Source organism: Cydia amplana, chromosome 9 (assembly GCF_948474715.1).
Source record: "Cydia amplana chromosome 9, ilCydAmpl1.1, whole genome shotgun sequence".
NCBI lineage: Eukaryota > Metazoa > Arthropoda > Insecta > Lepidoptera > Tortricidae > Cydia > Cydia amplana.
Window position 1 is genome coordinate 6,251,638 of NC_086077.1, and position 20,946 is coordinate 6,272,583.

Sequence of the window (20,946 nt, forward strand, 5' to 3'; positions counted from 1 at the left end):
TTAATGTGTGTGCTGGGAGTCCTAAAGCACTCAATGAGTTTAGGAACTCCAGAGGGTATGTTGTGACGTTGCCTTCATCCAAGACAGTGTTAATGGATTTAGGTATATACTGCCTGTTCACCTTCGATTTCCGCCAATATCCGCGCATATGTAGGTACAACAGTAAGTACTTACCGTCGAGCGGGTCTGTCGTGCGAATCCGCTGAGCGGTCAACCGTTCTTCGCACTGCGTGAACGTCTCCGAGGCACGGGATTCTTCCTCAGATTCCTGAGACCGTGCTACCTTGTAACAGTTGTAACCTCAATACGTTGTGAGAATTTCGCGAAAGATTCGTTTTTTTCGGAAAGGTATGGTAATGCATATGAAATGCAAGTCCCAAATTGTTTGACATTTACAAAGACATATAATATTTTAAAACTCGCGTTTTGAACACATATTAACTCACATTTATAGACAGGCCTATCTCGAAATTTATTTTATTACCTTTATTTACCGATGTTTCGACACAGGTTTCACTGGTCGTGGTCGCGGCTAACTGATGTCCCGACAAAATGTCAAAACAGAGATTTGTGCAACTACCCGACGAAAAGTGTATGAAAAAGTTTGGGGTAGACATCATATTTTCGAACCACCCACTTCACATAATGTTAATTATTGTCAATAGACCCGCGATAGACCTGTCTATAAATGTGATTTAATATGTATTTGCAAAGACGTTTGACAATGACTAAGAAAAATTTTGTTTTTTTTACAAAGTACATACTTACACAAAAAAAAAGTTTGCACCACTTTCTTAAGTTAGCGCCATAAGATTCAGGTGCAAACATAACTTAATTGAGTGTAGTGGCCACACCCCCTTTTAGGGGTTGAATTTTTCTAGCCTAAAATAGGGCCAGGGATTTTCTTGACAGATTAGTAAAGTTTGCATCAAAATCCGTTCAGCCGTTTTCACGTGATGCGCGGTCAAATAAACAGATAAACAGACAAACAGATAAACAGACAAACAGACAAAAATTCTAAAAACTGTTGGAACGTGTTCTGTTATCGATTCTAAGTATCCCCAACCAACTTTTTTTCGAATATCTTCCATGTACAGACTTTCGACCCTCTTCAGCTTTATTATATGTATAGATTGATTGAATGAAAGGTAAATTGCGGTTTACGATTTACGACGTTTAAAAAAAAAACTACTTACTAGATCTCGGTCAAACCAATTTTTGGTGGAAGTATGCATGGTAATGTACATCATATATTTTTTTTAGTTTTATCATCCTCTTATTTCAGAAGTTACAGAGGGGGGGGGGGCGCACACATTTTACCACTTTGGAAGTGTCTCTCGCGCAAACTATTCAGTTTAGAAAAAATGATATTAGAAACCTCAATATCATTTTTGAAGACCTATCCATAGATACCCCACACGTATGGGTTTGATGAACAACATTTTTTGAGTTTCAGTTCTAAGTATGGGGAACCCCCAAAATTTATTCTTTTTTTTTTCAATTTTTGTGTGAAAATCTTAATGCGGTTCACAGAATACATCTACTTACCAATTTTCAACAGTATAGTTCTTATAGTTTCGGAAAAAAGTGGTTGTGATATACACGGACAGACAGACAGACATGACGAATCCATAAGGGTTCCGTTTTTTGCCATTTGGCTACGGAACCCTAAAAGTATGTGTCCGTCCAAGTGTGTCCAAGTCTAGTCTAAGATCCCACTTTGTCGCTTACCATAAGGCCGAGATTTGCTTGTATCATTATACGAATAACCTGTCAAAGCGTCCTTATAGCAAGCGACAAAGTGGAACTTTTTGCTTGGAAACGACACGTATGATGTTTATCTATTTTTATTTCCTTCGCGGCAGAATATTACCGCAGCAATAGTTAGAACAAATATTTTATATGGTTATTAAACTTTGATTACAATTTACGTCCCTCGTGTTGCTGATTAATAAATAATTAAAAAGGGCATGTCTCATTCAATTTTCGCTCCTATTTCTTCAATTGCGTATGATATCGAATAAAAAATCGTTTGCAAATGACATGGTCATTTGGCCAATCATTGGTGCTTCTATCTTAAGAGTACTCCCGTATTTTACTTTTTATTACATGCTATCATAATAAATGTGTTGATGTTAGTTAGTAGCTTGGTCACAAAGTTGAATCCCTTCAGGCATTTAGAAATAATTGAAAACTTTATGGGCCATTTGGAGTATCATTCAACCAGGATGACATTTAAATAAATACTTAGGTCATACTGAAAATTCCTGGACTGGCCACTTAGAAAAAATAAGGTTTCTCATATACCAGAATCCAGAAACTTTCAGTATGACCCACGTAAAAAAAATTAAGGTATCAACCCATTGAAATTACATACATACAAAAATATTAAATAAAATTATTAAATAAAAATACTCTAAACTAAAATGGACTGTTTATCCAGTGTATGAAGTGTAATGGTTTTTTGCTAATACAAGCAAAGGAAACGTTGAAACGCACCTATAAGTGCAAGCGAGATGCCTAATACCAAGACTTCCATTTCGCGTGCACCAATCAGCGTGAGCAATCATCAAGGGCGTATACTATAACAAAATACAGAACTTTTACAAATTATGAAATCTGAATCGTTCTCTTGGTCCATTGGATAGTTTTATGGACTAAATGGACTTCATCAAGTCGAAATGTATTCATAATATCATGAATTTTATTTACTTAGTAAATAAATTGGAACGGGTCTTTTTATTACGTTATATCGACAATGAACTGGACTGTTTATTTTAGTGCATACTTAAAACCGCCTTTACCCTCATCATAAGTTTTACTAGGCCGTTGAAACGCTAGCGACTGCGTCAAGTCAAACGCAGTGCATCTCGCTTGCACCAATGTCAGTACGAGGGAGATGCATAGTGTTATTTTACGCAGTCGCTAGCGAATATGTTAGTGTTAAACTTCAGCAGTCAAGTTCCACTTGCACTCTAATTATAAACTGCTACTTAGTGCTGGGCTGCTGTTGCCTTCACTCGCCTCTGCCCGCGACTCTATCTTTGTTAAATCTTATACCTTTAAAGGAGCAGTTCTTGTATACCTACCTTTTTATTTATATATCTCAGGGATCTCGGAAACGGCTCTAACGATTTCGATGAAATGTGTAATATTAGGGTTTTCAGGGGTATAAAATCGATCTATTGTGTTTTTATACGTTTTCAGAGCAAAGCTCGGTCTCCCAGATATTATATCTTTAAACGACCAGGTCTTGTATATTTATTTATATATTTCAGGGAATTCGGAAACGGCTCTAACGATTTCGGTGAAATTTTCTATTTGGGGGTTTTGGGTAAAGCAAATCACAGCACACAATTTTGTCCATAGCATTCATTAAAGTTATGTAGAAAAGGTGTCTTTAGGGTTCCGTACCAAAAGGGTAAAAACGGGACCCTATTACTAAGACTCCGCTGTCCGTCCGTCCGTCCGTCCGTCCGTCCGTCCGTCCGTCTGTCACCAGGCTGTATCTCACGAACCGTGATAGCTAGACAGTTGAAATTTTCACAGATGATGTATTTCTGTTGCCGCTATAACAACAAATACTAAAAACAGAATAAAATAAAGATTTAAGTGGGGCTCGCATACAACAAACGTGATTTTTGACCTGTGTTAAGCAACGTCGGGCGGGTTCAGTACTTGGATGGGTGACCGTTTTTTTGCTTGTTTTGCTCTATTTTTTGTTGATGGTGCGGAACCCTCCGTGCGCGAGTCCGACTCGCACTTGGCCGGTTTTTTCGCAACAGTTTTTGCTTAATATCTCATTAGAGCTATCAATCGTCTCGCCGGGTGGTAACTGTGGTAAGCGTTGTCAGACGAACTGACTGACAGACCTAGTTAGTTGTCTAGTTCTTGTTGCATTCGTTGAGTTGCTTTGTGAGGTTACGTGCCCAAAAGAGTAGAAAACGGGACTTGATACATGGAAGCCAATTCGAAATTACATTTTGATCTCAAACTGATGTAATTTTCACTCATAAATACTTGTTCATACATTAATTAGCGCGAATCACTTCGATATCAAAATGTAAGTTTGAGTAGACCTCATGATGGGCAAATAAAAATAAATTGAAATTATAAATTTAAAAAAATTACGGAAAAATCATTGTACGCAAGCCGTCGAACTAATGCGCAACTGAATGTGACGCACTGAAAACTAGATTTGAAAGTATATTTTAGAACAACATTTTCGAGAACAGGACGATGTTACGTACCATGATGGCCATCTTGGATTCAAACATACCTAATAGTCATAATTTTTAAAACCCTAGGAACCCGGGAAACCTAGGAAACATGATGACTTTTACGAAATACAAATACCAATTTACATGTCAAACATAATATTTGGTAGAGAATGCCTCACAATGCCTTTAGGCATTAAGTCCGCCATTAGATTAGATTTATTTATTTCACAATAGATGATTACAGTACAAATTACATTAATGTCAATTTATAAGAACTCATCTACCTATCTCTTTGTCATTTGTACTTTATTTGTCATATTGTGCAATAAAGTTTAAATAAAAATAAAAAATTACCTTTTTTTCGCAATTTATTCTATAGGTATATGTAATAGCTATTCTACTAATCAGGGTAGAGACAAATCCAATAAACCTAGATAGTAGATCATCATCACCGTTCTTATAAATGGTATAACTAACTCGACTTTGTTTTATATATTTAGATGACCAAAGAGGAAAATGGGAACTTCCATTGTAAGGAAAATCGGTCGTCCATTAACTATCCTCTTAAGATTTTTTCTTAGATCTATAAAGTTGTAGACACTCCATTATCATCAGGATCCCAGCATGTTCTGACGGTTTAGCACCCATTACCTCAGATCGATCAATCCGCGCGCGCCGGGGGGCGATTCATTATTACAAGGTTCTGTTTTAATTTTATTGCCTTGCCAGTTAGGACTATTTCGCAATATATTACTTTTTGATTAGGGTTTATTGATTGTTGTATAACTCGATTGGCATTATATGTAACACCTAATTATAAAAATTGGTAACTGTTAGTTAGCTCATATTAACTAGTAAGTGTGATGTTGTAGGAATGGAGCAACTGTCTTAAGCTACTTACACACACATTGTCAGCGTATACAGACTTTAAACAGCTAACTCGCCACTTATGTTTCCACATCTGCCCTCGATAACTCAGCTTTTGCGGCTTAACTTTGCACGGCCGGCTAGTGCAAACCAGAGGCAGAGGGCCCTGTAACACCCTGCTATCGGGTGACAGAACTCCTCATGAGCACTTGTGTGAGCTCGCTACTTCCCAACAGCTCGCTACAAGCTGCCCTACGTTGACTGATTGCACTGGGATATGTATCTAACGAAATAAATGGATTATCTATCTATCAAAAGCAGCGGGCGATGGAGTCATCAGCAAGCTACAATAATCTAATAAACTGCATGGTAGACATGCCGTGATGAACTATATTTAAAATTTAATTATTCCTTTCAATAATCGCTAAACCGATTTGTTTTAAAAAAATCTTCCGCTTAAACGAGTATGTGATTTATAGCCTCAATGAATATTTTATGGTGCGTGACAATTTCCGAAGAGGAATACGAATCATTCGTATTTATGTGGTATAGGTAAGAAACAGCCAACCAGCTACTCAAAACTCAAAAGAGGTTACGGGCCCAGCATCTCGGGTCATGGAGGTTTTTCCCAGATGGGCCTTTTTATTTAAAGTTGTCTTCTACACTTTTTTTTTTAATTCGTGAATTTCTATGTTATTTCTACTCAGAATCACGAGCTCTTTCTATCCTAATAGGAGAAAAAAAGTGTCCTAAGGTTTTTATTTTCATTCCGTTACCATTTTTCATAGACTTTGTATGGCGGTCACGGAATGGAAAGATCGAAAAATGTATGGCAATTTTGGAAAACTTTTTTCTCCTATTAGGATCAAAAGAGCTCGTGATTCTGAGTAGAAATAACATAAAAAATCCCAAATTTGAAAAAAAGCGGCCAAGTGCGAGTCGGACTCGCCCATGAAGGGTTCCGTATTTAGGCGATTTATGACGTATTAAAAAAAAACTACTAGCTAGATCTCGTTCAAACCAATTTTCGGTGGAAGTTTACATGGTAATGTACATCATATATTTTTTTTAGTTTTATCATTCTCTTATTTTAGAAGTTAGGGGGGGGGGACACACATTTTACCACTTTGGAAGTGTCTCTCGCGCAAACTATTCAGTTTAGAAAAAAATGATATTAGAAACCTCAATATCATTTTTGAAGACCTATCCATAGATACCCCACACGTATGGGTTTGATGAAAAAAAAAATTTTGAGTTTCAGTTCGAAGTATGGGGAACCCCAAAAATTTATTGTTTTTTTTTTCTATTTTTGTGTGAAAATCTTAATGCGGTTCACAGAATACATCTACTTACCAAGTTTCAACAGTATAGTTCTTATAGTTTCGGAGAAAAGTGGCTGTGACATACGGACGGACAGACAGACGGACAGACAGACGGACAGACAGACAGACATGACGAATCTATAAGGGTTCCGTTTTTTGCCATTTGGCTACGGAACCCTAAAAAGTGTAGAGGACAACTTTAAATAAAATGGCCCAGATGTTGCCGGCAATATTAAGAGTCTGCTAGGCTTCTTGGTTGAGTTGGGTTTCATCCCATCACGCAAAATAGGCGCCATTTAGAACGTCGACTTGCGGAAACCCAGCCTGCGAAAACCTAGAAAATTATAACATCTAACATACTTACTTTACACGTTGACTCACCGTTAACGCAACGTTCGTTCTAAAGCTTTAATTTATCATGTTAGAAGAAACAGTACTGACTGGTAAATTATTCCAAGAGATATTTGAAATTTTGGCGCTCTTTAAATTGGGTAGAGATAATCGTATATTATGCAATATAAGACTGAAGCATCGACTTAAATAAAGTTGATTTATAATATCATAAATATGTCATCGACCAAAGAACAAAAAACAAAAAAAAACAATGAGTTATGCCCTAGAGCTTAAGTGAATTTTATAATATAAACTGTTAGTTAATAAGTATATGTATAAGTAAATATGTAGCTACACTCACTGGGTAAAATTGTATTGATTCTCACTATATTGCCTAACATCAACATGTATGTATATATGTACATGCAATTTATGGCATATAATTAAAAAAAAACGAAATAAACAGACCAATAAGGCCAGACCAGAAAGGATTTATTTTACGGCCGGTAAACACCATGTTAATCGCAGTATTAGGTTATCAGGCATCGGGATACTAAAGCCTATCTGGTTCAGAAGCCGACTATCGCCGATCGGTGTATTTGCATACTAGCCCGGCCGTCGGTTCTGCTCGTGATTATTATTATTTATATAATCAGATCGGGACGATATGAAGATTCCTGGCCTGCGGGTTAACAGCGATCTTTGACTTCGATTCTGGATAGCGCCAAAAATGTATGGACTGCATTTACATGAGATGCATGTAGAGCATACGTAATACATTGTGTCCGAGACTTGAGAATTGTGGCAAATATATATTTCACAGAATTCCGTAATTAGCAGGAGGGGAACTAATTAATATGTAAAAATAACAGTAGAGACAAAGCACATATTATGTAGGGAGAAAGGAAGTAGAAGTAAAAAAAAAAACTTTAGATAGACACATGTCGATTGTCTGTTTTAAATTTTGCAGTAGATTCAACATCAGTTCCATACACAACTACAATGTTCATTGATGGTTGTTGATGAAGTGTTTTATCAGAAAAAAATATTTATTGGTACAAGGGATACCCCGAAGTCTTCAATTAAATTAAGTATGATGGATACTTTAGTTATTTAATAAAAGTTAGGTAATACAAAATGGATATTCATTGTTATTCCGAACAATATACCTAAACTATTCCTCGCGAATAATTAATTATTAGCTAAGGATGTGAGCATTTACCCCCCGCTAGAGCCGCTAATGTAAAACTGTAATATCCACGACCTTTCGAAGCCGAGGACTAATAACAACCTTAAGGCATCGCAAGAATTCGGTCGACCCACAAAAACCATCGTAAACCAATCAATAAAGATATAGATATCACATACAGGTGGAAAAAGTAATGAAATATGACCGTCATATCCATAAAAGCGTCCATATTGGGGTAAGACGGTAGTTTCCATAATATGACTATAGTTTATCTTATAGCGCATTAAGTGGTTCAGAAAAAAAGCAACTAAGTGTACGGGCTGAATGTAAACAGTCTTATTGGTTGTAATGCAGGAGTAAGAAATGCTCCGCTTGCATAGCGAGGTGTATTTGCGCTGTGATTAGGTATTATGGTCTCATCGGACTTCTCAGCATTGGTAGCATCGTATAAAAATGCCGGTTGTTAAAATACCTGTGTTAGACTAGAAACAGTTTATAATACAGACTGATAGTCGCCATAAATGGTAACGTTCTTGACATTGTAATAGATGGTCACATATCAGCGTGGTCTTAGTTTGGCATACGAGTATGATGGCCGTAAGGTTGTTATCGATATTAAATAACATTAGTTTTGGAAAATACTCGAAAGTACAAGATGTACAATTTGCTTTCCATTACCAAACCAAATTTATAAGCCGAAATAATGTGGCATTTCCTGGAACCAATGAACCTATAAGTAACAAACGGTTGCCACAATAGATCATCTTACTAGTAGTCAAAGTGGCACATAATAATCTTTATAATGAAAACGGAGTTCATAACAGTTTAAAATGCCATTAAAATAATTAATGGACAATATATACCCACAATTATTTCAGTCTCATTACGGAGTTCCGTTGATTATTTTATGTGTTTTCATCAGCGCTTCTATACTTAACCAAATGGTGTTTACCTAGAGTAAATTTAATGAACTGCAAAAATATCTGAATCCATAATTGATGAGCTTTTATAGTATTTTATGCAACCGTTGTTTAAGAGAGGTCAAAAAAGGCGAGCGGCGTGAGTAACAATTTGAGGCGAAGCCGAAAATTGTTAATAGAAAAGCCACGAGTATTTTTTGACTCAGTTAAACAACGTTGCATACAATACTTTTTCTACGACCAAGCACTTATTTTGAAATAAAATTGTAAATTTAACAAATATTTTTAATTCAAGAAGTAGCAAAAATGGAGGGTACGGGCGGGAAAAGAATGAATGAATGAATGATTTAAAAAAAAAACATGTCTTTGGTTCACTTATTTGTCAGAGATGACAGTTAAAATAAGATTGGCAACACTGTATTTCATTCAATATTTTTTAAGTGGCCATTACACGAAGTATCGTAAAATCGCCAAAAAGATACTGCGTGTATGCACAAATTCTTTTTTGGGGAATAGACTAAAGACTTGTCTTGACTACTATAAGGTAGGGTTTTAAAGGTGTGTGCACGACCCTTTAAATGACAAATAAAAGTACGGGAGTAGAAAAAATAATTAAAGAATTCTCTCGATTTCTCAAGTATCGTGCTATCAAATCTTGTCAATGAAGCCAACTGAAAGGAGACTTACAAATAACAGTCACATGTATGGAATATAATTATTAAAGTATTATATAGGTAAGTAATCTAATTGTTAGAATTTCCATATTCAGTTTCAACAAATATGTAGGTATACTACCTAGTTACTCTAGTTACAATAGTCGGTCATTACTGACTATTGTGTGTAATAATAACAGTTTAACCAACATCGAATTTGTCACCACAAAAGCCTAACTAGTTAACCCTATTGTTAATACATGTATATAGTAAAACATTATTCACAATTAACTTTAATTTTATCGTTTTATGTTCCTTAAATGATACACGTTTAAATACTAACTTATTGGTTACCAAAGGACACTAAACCTTATTCAAATGTAAAGTTGGGACGAGGTGGTCTCTAAAGCCGGTTACCTTACAAATTTTCCTCCGATTTAATGTTTAATTCAAACCACTAGTGGAATTGGAGACGCTATTTACTGTATTCTTTTCCTTTATTCCATTTAATAGTTGATTAAATACAATTAACTTAACCATTTTTTAAAGTGTAAAATCATATACATAATTATATATTGTATTAGGTCACGTGGTGTAAAAGAATCAGTTTATTTTGCTCGGGGCACAAGAAAAAGTATGAGAAATTGTTTAAACACCACTACGTTACCAAACCATTTATTTACATATTTGACAGTTTAATATATACATTTTACGACGTACTAATGTTATCTAGTTTGCGTTAGTAAGAGCGCCATCTTTTGTGAAATTTGGTCATCAAACTAAACAGAAATTGAGGATACCCATTAAATGTTTATCTTACCCCATCGAACCTTACCTATTTCTATCTTTATAATTATCTTGCGAAGGTGGTCTTGGACTGCAAACCCGGTAAGAGCAAATCTCTTAGTTTTTGGTGAAACTTACTAGAATTAATGGTGGATTAGATATTACGTGTCATTCAACTTCTTCCTCGTTTTACTTTTAAATTGTGTATTTCTTTTTTTACCAAGTTTTTACAAGTATGGAATCTTTTCTTGCAAACCAGGTATTTATATGGCCAAATTCTCCCCCTCTACCCCTCTCGTCAAGAGAGGGATAAGGAGCGGCGAGTCCCATACACCGTACGTAAATGCATTCCTACTCCGTCAAAAAAAAAGGCCGACATGCAGTCCGTAACAAATCAAACAAGCTCATTTTTAGGGTTCCGTACGCAAAGGGTAAAAACGGGACCCTATTACTAAGACTCCGCTGTCCGTCCGTCCGTCCGTCCGTCCGTCTGTCACCAGGCTGTATCTCACGAACCGTGGTAGCTAGACAGTTGAAATTTTCACAGATGATGTATTTCTGTTGCCGCTATAACAACAAATACTAATAAAAACAGAATACAATTAAGATTAAAGTGGGGCTCCCATACAACAAACGTGATTTTTGACCGAAGTTAAGCAACGTCGGGCGGGGTCAGTACTTGGATGGGTGACCGTTTTTTTGCTTGTTTTGTTCTATTTTTTGTTGATGGTGCGGAACCCTCCGTGCGCGAGTCCGACTCGCACTTGGCCGGTTTTTTTTAATAATTATCCGACTTACTGTAACATCAACTATAAAAAAACAATCGATCAAGTTTGCATGGCTGCCGGACTGTCTAGTACACGCAAATAACTCACTGACTTACCACAAATAGCTGAATTCAAATGTCTAAGCGCATTGCGTGAGAAAAGGCGGGATTAGTTTCCTCCCGAACGTAAAACGTCGTAAGTAACAATACGTTGTAGCAAAGTTACGCCTTTTTATATAAGTAGGACAGAGTTTACTTTTGAATGCGCGTAGCTGATTGGCTACGGCGGCGCCAGCGTAAGCTATTGGTGCGCGTGTTTTTGTAAACAAATCATAAATTAGTTGAATAACGTTAGATTATGCAAAACTCATTAACGCGTCACGGTAGGAAAAGTTCACACTTGGCAAAGAACTTCATTACTCATCGGCCATTTGTAAAGTCGGTTTCAGCCTGGTTCAGTCGGCTGCAAAATATAAGGTGCTCAATGTGTACGGACAACGAGTCGTAACTTCATAAAGGTAATTCATATTTTATGAAAAAAACTACAAAGAATAATAAATAAATAAGTTCGCCTTTGTACAAATGATGTGTGTTTTTTCATGTTTTATGTTTCTTTTTGTGCAATAAAGTATTTTACTACTACTACTAGGTAATAAATCGTTTCTGCAACAAGAGCATCATACTAAACACTTTCCGATGATTATATTATTTTACTAAATATTTTGATTTTGTTTCATAATCACATCGAAATTTAAATATGTACATATTTAGATAATATTTAAAGTTATCATGTAATTTACCCTCGGCATTTTATTGAATTAATTGGTAGATTACAATAGCTGTGCGCTGTCACACAGAGTTCTGAGCCAATAATTTATCAAGAACATACTTCACGACAGAACTTAGCAAAGGAATCCAGTAATGGCTTAACAAATCATTTCAGATGTATTTGGACGAATCGTGATAAATGCTGGACCACATTCAAAGGCCATATACATATTAAAAACTTAAAGTGACCATAGTTATATAGATGTAACGTCACCGATTCCACGAGCGTTGATGTCAAAATTATGTTTTCCCATTTACTTGCCTCGACTAGTGTGGGAAGGGCTAGAGAAGAATTCCTAAGAGAGAGATTCCTACTGATATTATAAACGCGAATATCACTGTTTGTTTGTAGCTTCTTCACACAGCCGCTGAGCTGATTTATATGAAATTTGGCATGAATAAGTATATAGTTTGAGTTCAGTATGAGATAGAATCACGAAGTTGCTTCTCAAGAAGAAGCTATGTGCCTACTCAAGAAGACCAGTTAGTTCTTACAGACTCCAAACTGCGATAAAATTTAATATTTGGACAGTTACCTGCAGAGATAGTTTAAACTTTTTGCAACAAAGTAACAAAGGTAAGGAGCCCAAGAGTTTGACCATCTAAAAATATCCGATCCCACGTAGCTACTTAGAGTCTCGCTAAATATTCATCACGCCGTAATGCGCAATTATCATAACGTGTTCACGGAGTCTGCTGGACCCATAAATTGTGTAAAGACTCTTATGAAACCATTCAGGTAATCTAGAGCTTAAGGATGGCGGTCATGTGAATATGAAATTAAAAATCGTTTTTTATCCAACAAGTAACCATAAGTAACATAAGTAACCAGTTTCGTAATTTTTTCTTTAATATGTGACATCTATTTCAGTTTATAATTTATATGTAGTAGTGTGACTACTTAAAAAAACACAAATCAATAATATTTAATAAAATAGTTTCATTTGTTCCCAAAGTTGAGTAACCATAAGGCCCATATGTATTCATTATTACCTACAGATGTGCGAGTTGAGAAAAGTTTCCAAATAGTTGGAAAACGGTCTCACAAATTTCAGGAAAATCACAGGAAACAAAGAAAATTTTAATTTTGAAAATGGGTATGACCGATTCCAATACAAAAATATATGAACTTTCCGATTTTTTTTCCAAGTGGAAGATCGCAAATTTGCAAACTATCCGACGGTACCTACATTAGTAGGTAATAATTATATATTAAAACCTTACAACATATAGAATAAAACTAACATAGCTGTGGCAGGAAGCATTTGAAAATAACCTCTTCGAAATTGTAAAAAGGTTCCCCTTCCTCTAAGTTTAGAACCGGGCGTACAAGAAAAGTTAGCTTGATAAATACCTACTTTTCAAGAAAATTGTTGATTAGTTGAGCCAAAATGAGTTTTTTTACAGAAAACTTCTCTTTTTATTAAAATAACGTAGGTGCCGTGGTGGTAAGCCCATTTATTTGTATGGGTTTTTTGCTTGTAGCTATGGCCGTTTCATAAAGTATGAAAGGTAAGGAACCCTCCATTATGCACACATAATGATACCCTTTGTGATGGCCCGACACGTGCTTAGCCGGTTCTTCACCGCTGGTCACAAATAAATACATTGACTGATTGATTTGTAAACTCAGTTAAATGTCATACACTACTTAATTTTCTTTGCTAGGTACCTAGTTTTAGCAAGCTTCCATCAGACATGATATTTATCACAACCATGTGACAGCCCTACAGCCGGTCAAAACTAGATCATTTTATCGCATGTTTAAAAACAGCGATCGAGTGATTACGGGTGACAGGGCGATGCTCCGCTGATCAGTATCCACCGAGAAACGTGGATAACGAGAGCTTAGCTTCTTGTAGGTACAACATATTTATGATATTAGATATAACAAAATCATCCTGTATTAACGATCAGCTAGTTTTTAGAGTGTTATTTTACGTTTGTATTATGAATATCGATATATTTACTTATTTCCTTACTCACATGTCGTTGTACTCGTAATACGAGTATTAGTGATGTTCCGCTGGTCGGTATCCACTGAGAAACTTAGATAAGAGGTTTTATACAACGTAGTTTGATTAAAAAGTTTATTTTAAATATTTATTTATTTATTTTATTTATAACATATATAGTTCGTTTTTTTCAGCATTAGAAATAAGGTAAACAATCTTGATGTGTCTTTTAATTGAAAAACACATTTTAAAAATAAGTTACGGTAAATATGTGACAATTATGAATCTAATACGATCTTTTATAGTCTTCTGCTTTCATAAGTAATAGTTATTGATTTTTAAAAAGTGTTTTTCAATTAAAAGACATGTCAAAATCGCTTACCTTCTTTTAAGTTCTTTCTAATGCTAAAAAAACGAACTATAGCTCCGTCCTTTAGCGTTTCAGTTTAGGTCCTAAACAGAATCGCAATGAGTGATGGTAAGGCCCACGCTTCAAAATACCTTTTCACAATTTTTAATGAAATTTATTCTTTCCAGGTACCTATTTATTCAAACTTGTAAATGAATCTGCACATCCAAAAGAGGTTCGTCGATTAATACATATATTTCATAAAATATATTCAATTTCAATAACACTCTGTAATAGTAATTTCAATTTCATTCTTTACACTATGGTTGACTTTGACCCATAATATGTATGAAATGAAAACGACATATTTATACTCTAGTTTAAATCTTTATTTCGACAAATCAAAATTGCATTTGTCTAAGCAAGTTTTGATATCTGGGCAGCAAGAAGTTATATATAATATTAGGTAATAGATATATATACATAAGTACATAAATACACATAAAACATCCATAACTCATGAACAAACACACAAATAAATGCCCTTTACTCTTTTTACTTTGATATATGCTATAAGTCTTGTGTGACAGATACATATCGAGTATTAGATGTGAACGCGCTTTTGCCAGCAGTCTCACGCGAGCTAGAAAACTCGCTGTAACTACACAGGTCATCAATCTATACGATTCAATTAAAAATGTGCCTAAGCCACCAATTCCACATTCAGTTTCTATGGGAACCTTTATAAACGTATGAAAAATATAATATACCAACCATTACCATGGAATCCGTTAGGTCTTCGTCTGTACGATGTCCAAGAACTAACATACTTTCAATATTTTGTAAAAATTAGTCCGGTACTTCACGATGTTTTCCTTCACCCAAAAGCAACAGGTCAATAACAAATTATATATTATAATATATAGGTACAGCGAGATGTGAAAGTGCATACCCACTTTATGAATGAAGTTCATTCATGAGTTCCGAAAAAGTCATTTGTAGGAACCGAAATTTAAACCCGTAACCTCCGGATTGAAAATCGCACTCTCTTACCTACCAGCGCTCTTATATACATACTATACTATGTAATACAAACTCTCATATTCTCCAAAATTTAAACAACTGAAAAATAGATACCTAATACCTATGAATACCTAATATTTCACATGTATAGTATTTCCTAGAAACTTCAGTGTTCCACAGTCAGATGATATGTGGTATTGTTTGTCACGAGTCACATTTGACTCATGGGACACGGAAATTGGTAGTGCACGGTTGGTTTATGACGAGCGCACGGAGTATAATAAAGCACGGGCCCGTGTGACCGATACATATCGAATAATGATTGATGGCGACACGCACTTGCCGGCCGACTCGTGCGCAGGCCAGGAAACACACGGTTGCTGTATTACACACGTTAGATAAGTTCAATTTAATTAGGCGAATTTAGTAATTAGACATGATGTAATAACTGAATAGGATTATTCTCGCTTACTAAACATTTTTCCAAAAATCTGTGCATTAGGGAATGTGCAAAATCTGTGTTTTAAGTTAAACAAGCAACAACGGTTGCACTCCGGGAGTGCCGATAGAAGTGAAAACTCACCCACTATGTTACCGACGCCCGGTAACACGATACATACGTTTAGCGGAGGTATTCTATTTATTTATTATATATTATTATCATTCTCAAACAAGATCACACTTTTTCATTGACATGTTTATTTGCATACTGCCATGACAACGTCAAATTATTTGAACATAGGTAAAGAGTCTTGAAAAGGAGTCCGCAACTTAAATGTCAAGTAACATTGAGTTTTTCTTTATTGATTTAAATGCCTTCTAAATTATGAGTGGCTACCTTACGCCCTTTACGGTCACATGATCGCCTTACGGCCCTTACGCTGTCTCGAGTTTATCATTTTTTCCCCACCTCAAAAAGTGCCCAGCGCCGCTAAAGAAGTTTTCTCTTCAAAAAAATATTTCATTTAGTTCACATCCAGTGGGCAGTGGACTGGAATTTCAATTTTTTCTAGCATTTATGATACTGTAGTATTGAAGTGATTAATGTGGAATTAAATAAGTACTTAACACACTGTTCAAAAATATGTAGGTACCTATTGCTTTTTTCTGTATTCTGTGAAGATAGTGGACTAGCGACCCGCCCCGGCTTCGGACGGGTTATGAAATTGCATAAACCTTCCTCTTGAATCACTCTATTTATTTAAAAAAACCGCATAAAAAACCGTTGCGTAGTTTTAAAGATTTAAGCATACATAGGGACAGACAGCGAGAAGCGACTTTGTTTTATACTATGTACTGATAGTCAATCAGTTATTTTAGCTGACGATGATATGACGATGTCAGCCAACAAAACTACCTTCCGCCGTTTTCATGGCCCCTGTCAGGCGATGCGCACTGCCTACTTACCCGGGCCATAATTAATGCCCACACAACTAGGATTACCAGTTACAAATTTAGAATTTCCTGACAAAATTCCTGATTTCCGAATATTTTTCCTGACATTCATATTTTTCACGACGACGGGGGGGGGGGCTCTAGACTCTCTAGTCGTTAACGATGGCCATCTGATTATCTGATTGAGCAGAGCCGCGCGCGTCATGTATGCTTGATTAAAGATTTGTTAATTAATAATTATGAAGTTATTGATAAGTTGAGTGGATCTCATTTATTATTTTTTTACAATGTTTTTGATTAATTGATTAATTTTAGTCAATTAAAAGGTACTTTATAATAAAGTCTATCAATTCAAAAAAATCCTGACATTTTCGTGTTCCGTCCCCATTCCTGTCAAAAGGCCAAAATTCCTGACATGTCAGGAAAATTCCTGTCATCTGGTAACCCCACACACAACCGTCGCCAACTGGATGGCCCAACTAAACGGGGATTAGTGCGGTAAATTCTATATCATTCCTAACTGTATTCTGTATTTATTCGTCCCCCTCGCTGTTGTGACTTCAGGTTGCTGGTGCGCTGAGGGTAAGACCTTCCTCCGTGAGTTGGGTCGTCGCCTGTTTGAAAGGGGCCTTGACCCCCACTCCGGGTTTTTCCTGATGCAAAGGCTGTCCATCACAATCCAACACGGCAACGGAGCGAGCGTGATGGGCAACTGCGTCGGGGGCAGCCCGGGACGGGTTTTATTAGTAGGTAGTTATTTTTTATATATTTAGTTTGTATTTATATTTAAGTTTCTACAATAAATATTGACGGATTCTGTATTTGAAATTAAAATAAATTCTCTCCCTTTTGTAAGCATCGCAAAAATTATTGAAAAGAAAAGTGTAACCATCAGTAACCATTGAGCTTTCATTTGGCAGTCTCGCCAATCGCTCTGCAACAGATGAAAGCAGAGCACTGTAATAGGGTATTTTCCTACTAGTCAAATCAGCTTCTTTTTTAGAACTGTCAAAGCGATTTGCTAATATGGAATCTATATGAAACATTATACAGTGACGTCACGGTCAACTCACCTACTTTTTATATTTCTATCCGATTTATTAAATAGAACTTGTGTTTAAAAATAACTGCTATCTAAGGTTTTCTAGTAATTATCTGATGCTTTATTTCATGCATGGTGTGAAATAATTTATTTTATATACAGTCAAATAGCCTAGGTATTATTATTTATCACGCTATCACGTAGACAAATGCGACCATCATATACGTCTGACGTACATACTCGTAAAATCTATCGAACCATCTGAATGAATGAATGAATGAATGTTTATTTGTGTCAAACAAGCGTATATATATAGGTGTTACATTTTTGTGTTTGTACGATCCTTGTTCTTGTTTCCAGTGGCGTAACTAGGGGGGGGCTGGGGGGGGCACGTGCCCCGGGCGCCGTCCAAGGGGGGGCGCCAAAATGGGCAAAAGACCTCCCATAGAAAATGAACCAGCCAAAATGTAGGAAACAGTCAAATTTTTTTTTCGCGACTTAGGGGTTGGTCTCATGGTAAAAATTGCTCAGTATAATCCCAAAACCTCCCTGGCAACGGAAATGCAGTTATTTTTTAGCCATCCTGTATACAGGGTGGTCCAAACCATGACGTCCAAAAATTTTTTTTAGAATCTTCGTCGTTGGTTATCAGAATATACCCCATGTACTTATGTTAGCCGATTTTTCGTAGATTTCGAGTTTAACTTTTAACTTTTTTGAAATTGAAATTCCGGGGTGAAGCTTTGCGTTGCTTTTATGCCTTCTAATAATTGTTCGTGGTTCGTGGCACTGATAACATGAAATAGCGATGGGGAAGTGACCCCATAAAATAATAGTAGAAATAACAAAAGAGGATTTTTGTAATGAATTACTAATTTGGAAGCTTTCCACCTCAGTTCCTTTGACCGGCGACTCTGACAAATTATGACTATTAAGTATCACTTTTTTGACCTTTTAAAAAAACGTAGGGTCTAGCAGTTTCTAAAATAACCAAAAGTCCTTGAAATCGCTTGTATTTTTTATTTATTTAGGTAAGGGCAACATCTAAGCTTGACATGCTTGAACGTAAAAGTTTGCCTTTTTTTTCCCAACTCAGCCAAGTGAGGATGCCGATTTTTTTTAGCAACTGCGCCGTTTGACAAGGATTATGTTACAAAAAGAAATATTCAAAAAAGTTCAATAGTTTTTTTAAATAAATAATTGCTTCCCCCCGGAATTTCTCAACAAAAGTTAAAAGTAATAAAAATAAAAATCATAATTCGAAAACTACGAAAAGTCGGCTAACATACATATTCTGATAGCCCACAGCGTGAGGAATCTAAAAAAAATTTTGGACGGCAAGGTTTGGACCAACCTGTATAACACATGCCATGCCAACATCGCTCGTTCTGTGATACTAGAATGTCGTGAAAAACCTGTGTCAGGTATTGAGAGCATTCTATCCAGAGTTTCGGTGTGGGATCGGGAGAATTTAGTCCAATTAAATCCCACCAAGGCTCAATTTTGCGCGTTTACCGCTAAGAAAACCTTATTTTTCAAGGCACAACCCTTCCCATGTCAGGGAGTATTGGGAGCCTCGGTGTTGACATCTCCATCAGTGACGTCCAATAATTTCGTAGCCACCTTGCTGGGTAGGCTGCGCTCGTATCCAAAAAACTCGGTGTGCTCAATAAAGGGAGGCGATACTTTACTCTGAGGCAGACAGATCCATAGGCGTACCCACGGTGGGGCAAGTTGGGGCAGTTGTCCCACCCTTATCTCTGACCATAAGCTAAGAATCTCTGTTTCAACCGTACCCTGTTACAACGTCCCCAGCCTCCCCTACTTCTGCCCCACCTCTTAAAAAATGCTGCGTACTACCATGGACAGATCCCATATAATGAGTACTGCTGTCACCTTTGGGCAGGAGCACCAAGATGCCACCTTGGTCCCTTCAAGTCAGTCCAAAGGCGCGCTATGAATAGTCTACGATCACAAACTTACAAGCGATATTGAATCTTCAAGTGTAAGGAGATCTCCAAAAAAGAAGTGTATAAGTTTTAAAATGGTCGGCAACGCGCATGTAACGCCCCTGGAGTGTAGACGTCCATAGGATGCGGTGACCGCTTACCATCAGGTGAGTCGTAAGCTTGTTAGCCACCGATGGACTAAAAAAAACCTATTAGTAATAAAAAAGCGGCCAAGTGCGAGTCGGACTCGCCCATGAAGGGTTCCGTATTTAGGCGATTTATGACGTATAAAAAAAACTACTCACTAGATCTCGTTCAAACCAATTTTCGGTGGAAGTTTACATGGTAATGTACATCATATATTTTTTTTAGTTTTATCGTTCTCTTATTTTAGAAGTTACAGGGGGGGGGGGGGGACACATTTTACCACTTTGGAAGTGTCTCTCGCGCAAACTAAATTCGCTGCGCTTGGGGGCGGCATGCGTGGCCCCACACCGTTGCCACTGCGGCACTGACGTGTCAAAGTTTGGCACTCACGGCCTCTCTTGCACCAAGAGCGCCGGCCGCATGGCACGCCACGCCAGTCTTAATGACATACTGCGCCGGGCCTTCGTCTCTGCCGGAGCGCCGTCGGTTCTAGAACCGACGGGGCTAGCGCGTGACGACGGGAAGAGACCAGATGGCATGACGCTGGTTCCCTGGAGGCTGGGTCGACCACTCGTCTGGGACGCCACGTGCGTGGATACCCTCGCGCCGTCCCATCTTCCAGGGACCTCTTCTAGGGCTGGCGCTGCTGCCGATGCGGCAGAGCATCTCAAGCGGCGCAAATATGCAGCCATAGACAGCAGCTGCATGTTTGAGCCGTTTGCGGTGGAGACGCTTGGGCCGTGGGGTCAAGGCGCGCACAGCGTTTATAGGGAGTTGGCCAAGCGCCTTATCGACGCAACGGGTGACCGGAAGGCTGGAGCATACCTCGTCCAACGCATTGGCGTTGCCGTTCAGCGCGGCTTCTGGCCCGACCCTACCGGTCGGCACAGACTTGGGGCCAATTTTTTATTTGTAGGTTTTTACTTTTTAGGTAGTTTTAGTTTAGTATATATTTAGTTATTAGTTTATTTTATTTTTGTTAGTTGTAATTAATTACTTTTATTTGTAGCATAATTATTTGATAAATAAAGTTTTCCTTTTCAGTTTAGAAAAAAATGATATTAGAAACCTCAATATCATTTTTGAAGACCTATCCATAGATACCCCACACGTATGGGTTTGATGAAAAAAAAAATTTGAGTTTCAGTTCGAAGTATGGGGAACCCCAAAAATTTATTGTTTTTTTTTCTATTTTTGTGTGA

General features: G+C 37.1%; 1 long non-coding RNA gene across 1 annotated transcript; it reads left to right on the plus strand.

The window, feature by feature from the left end:
* Positions 1-1,242: 1,242 nt before the first annotated feature.
* On the plus strand, positions 1,243-20,057 carry LOC134651015 (uncharacterized). The gene is made up of 2 exons (XR_010097077.1): positions 1,243-1,449; positions 19,871-20,057. It is a non-coding gene; the product is annotated as an uncharacterized LOC134651015 (long non-coding RNA).
* Positions 20,058-20,946: the final 889 nt, after the last annotated feature.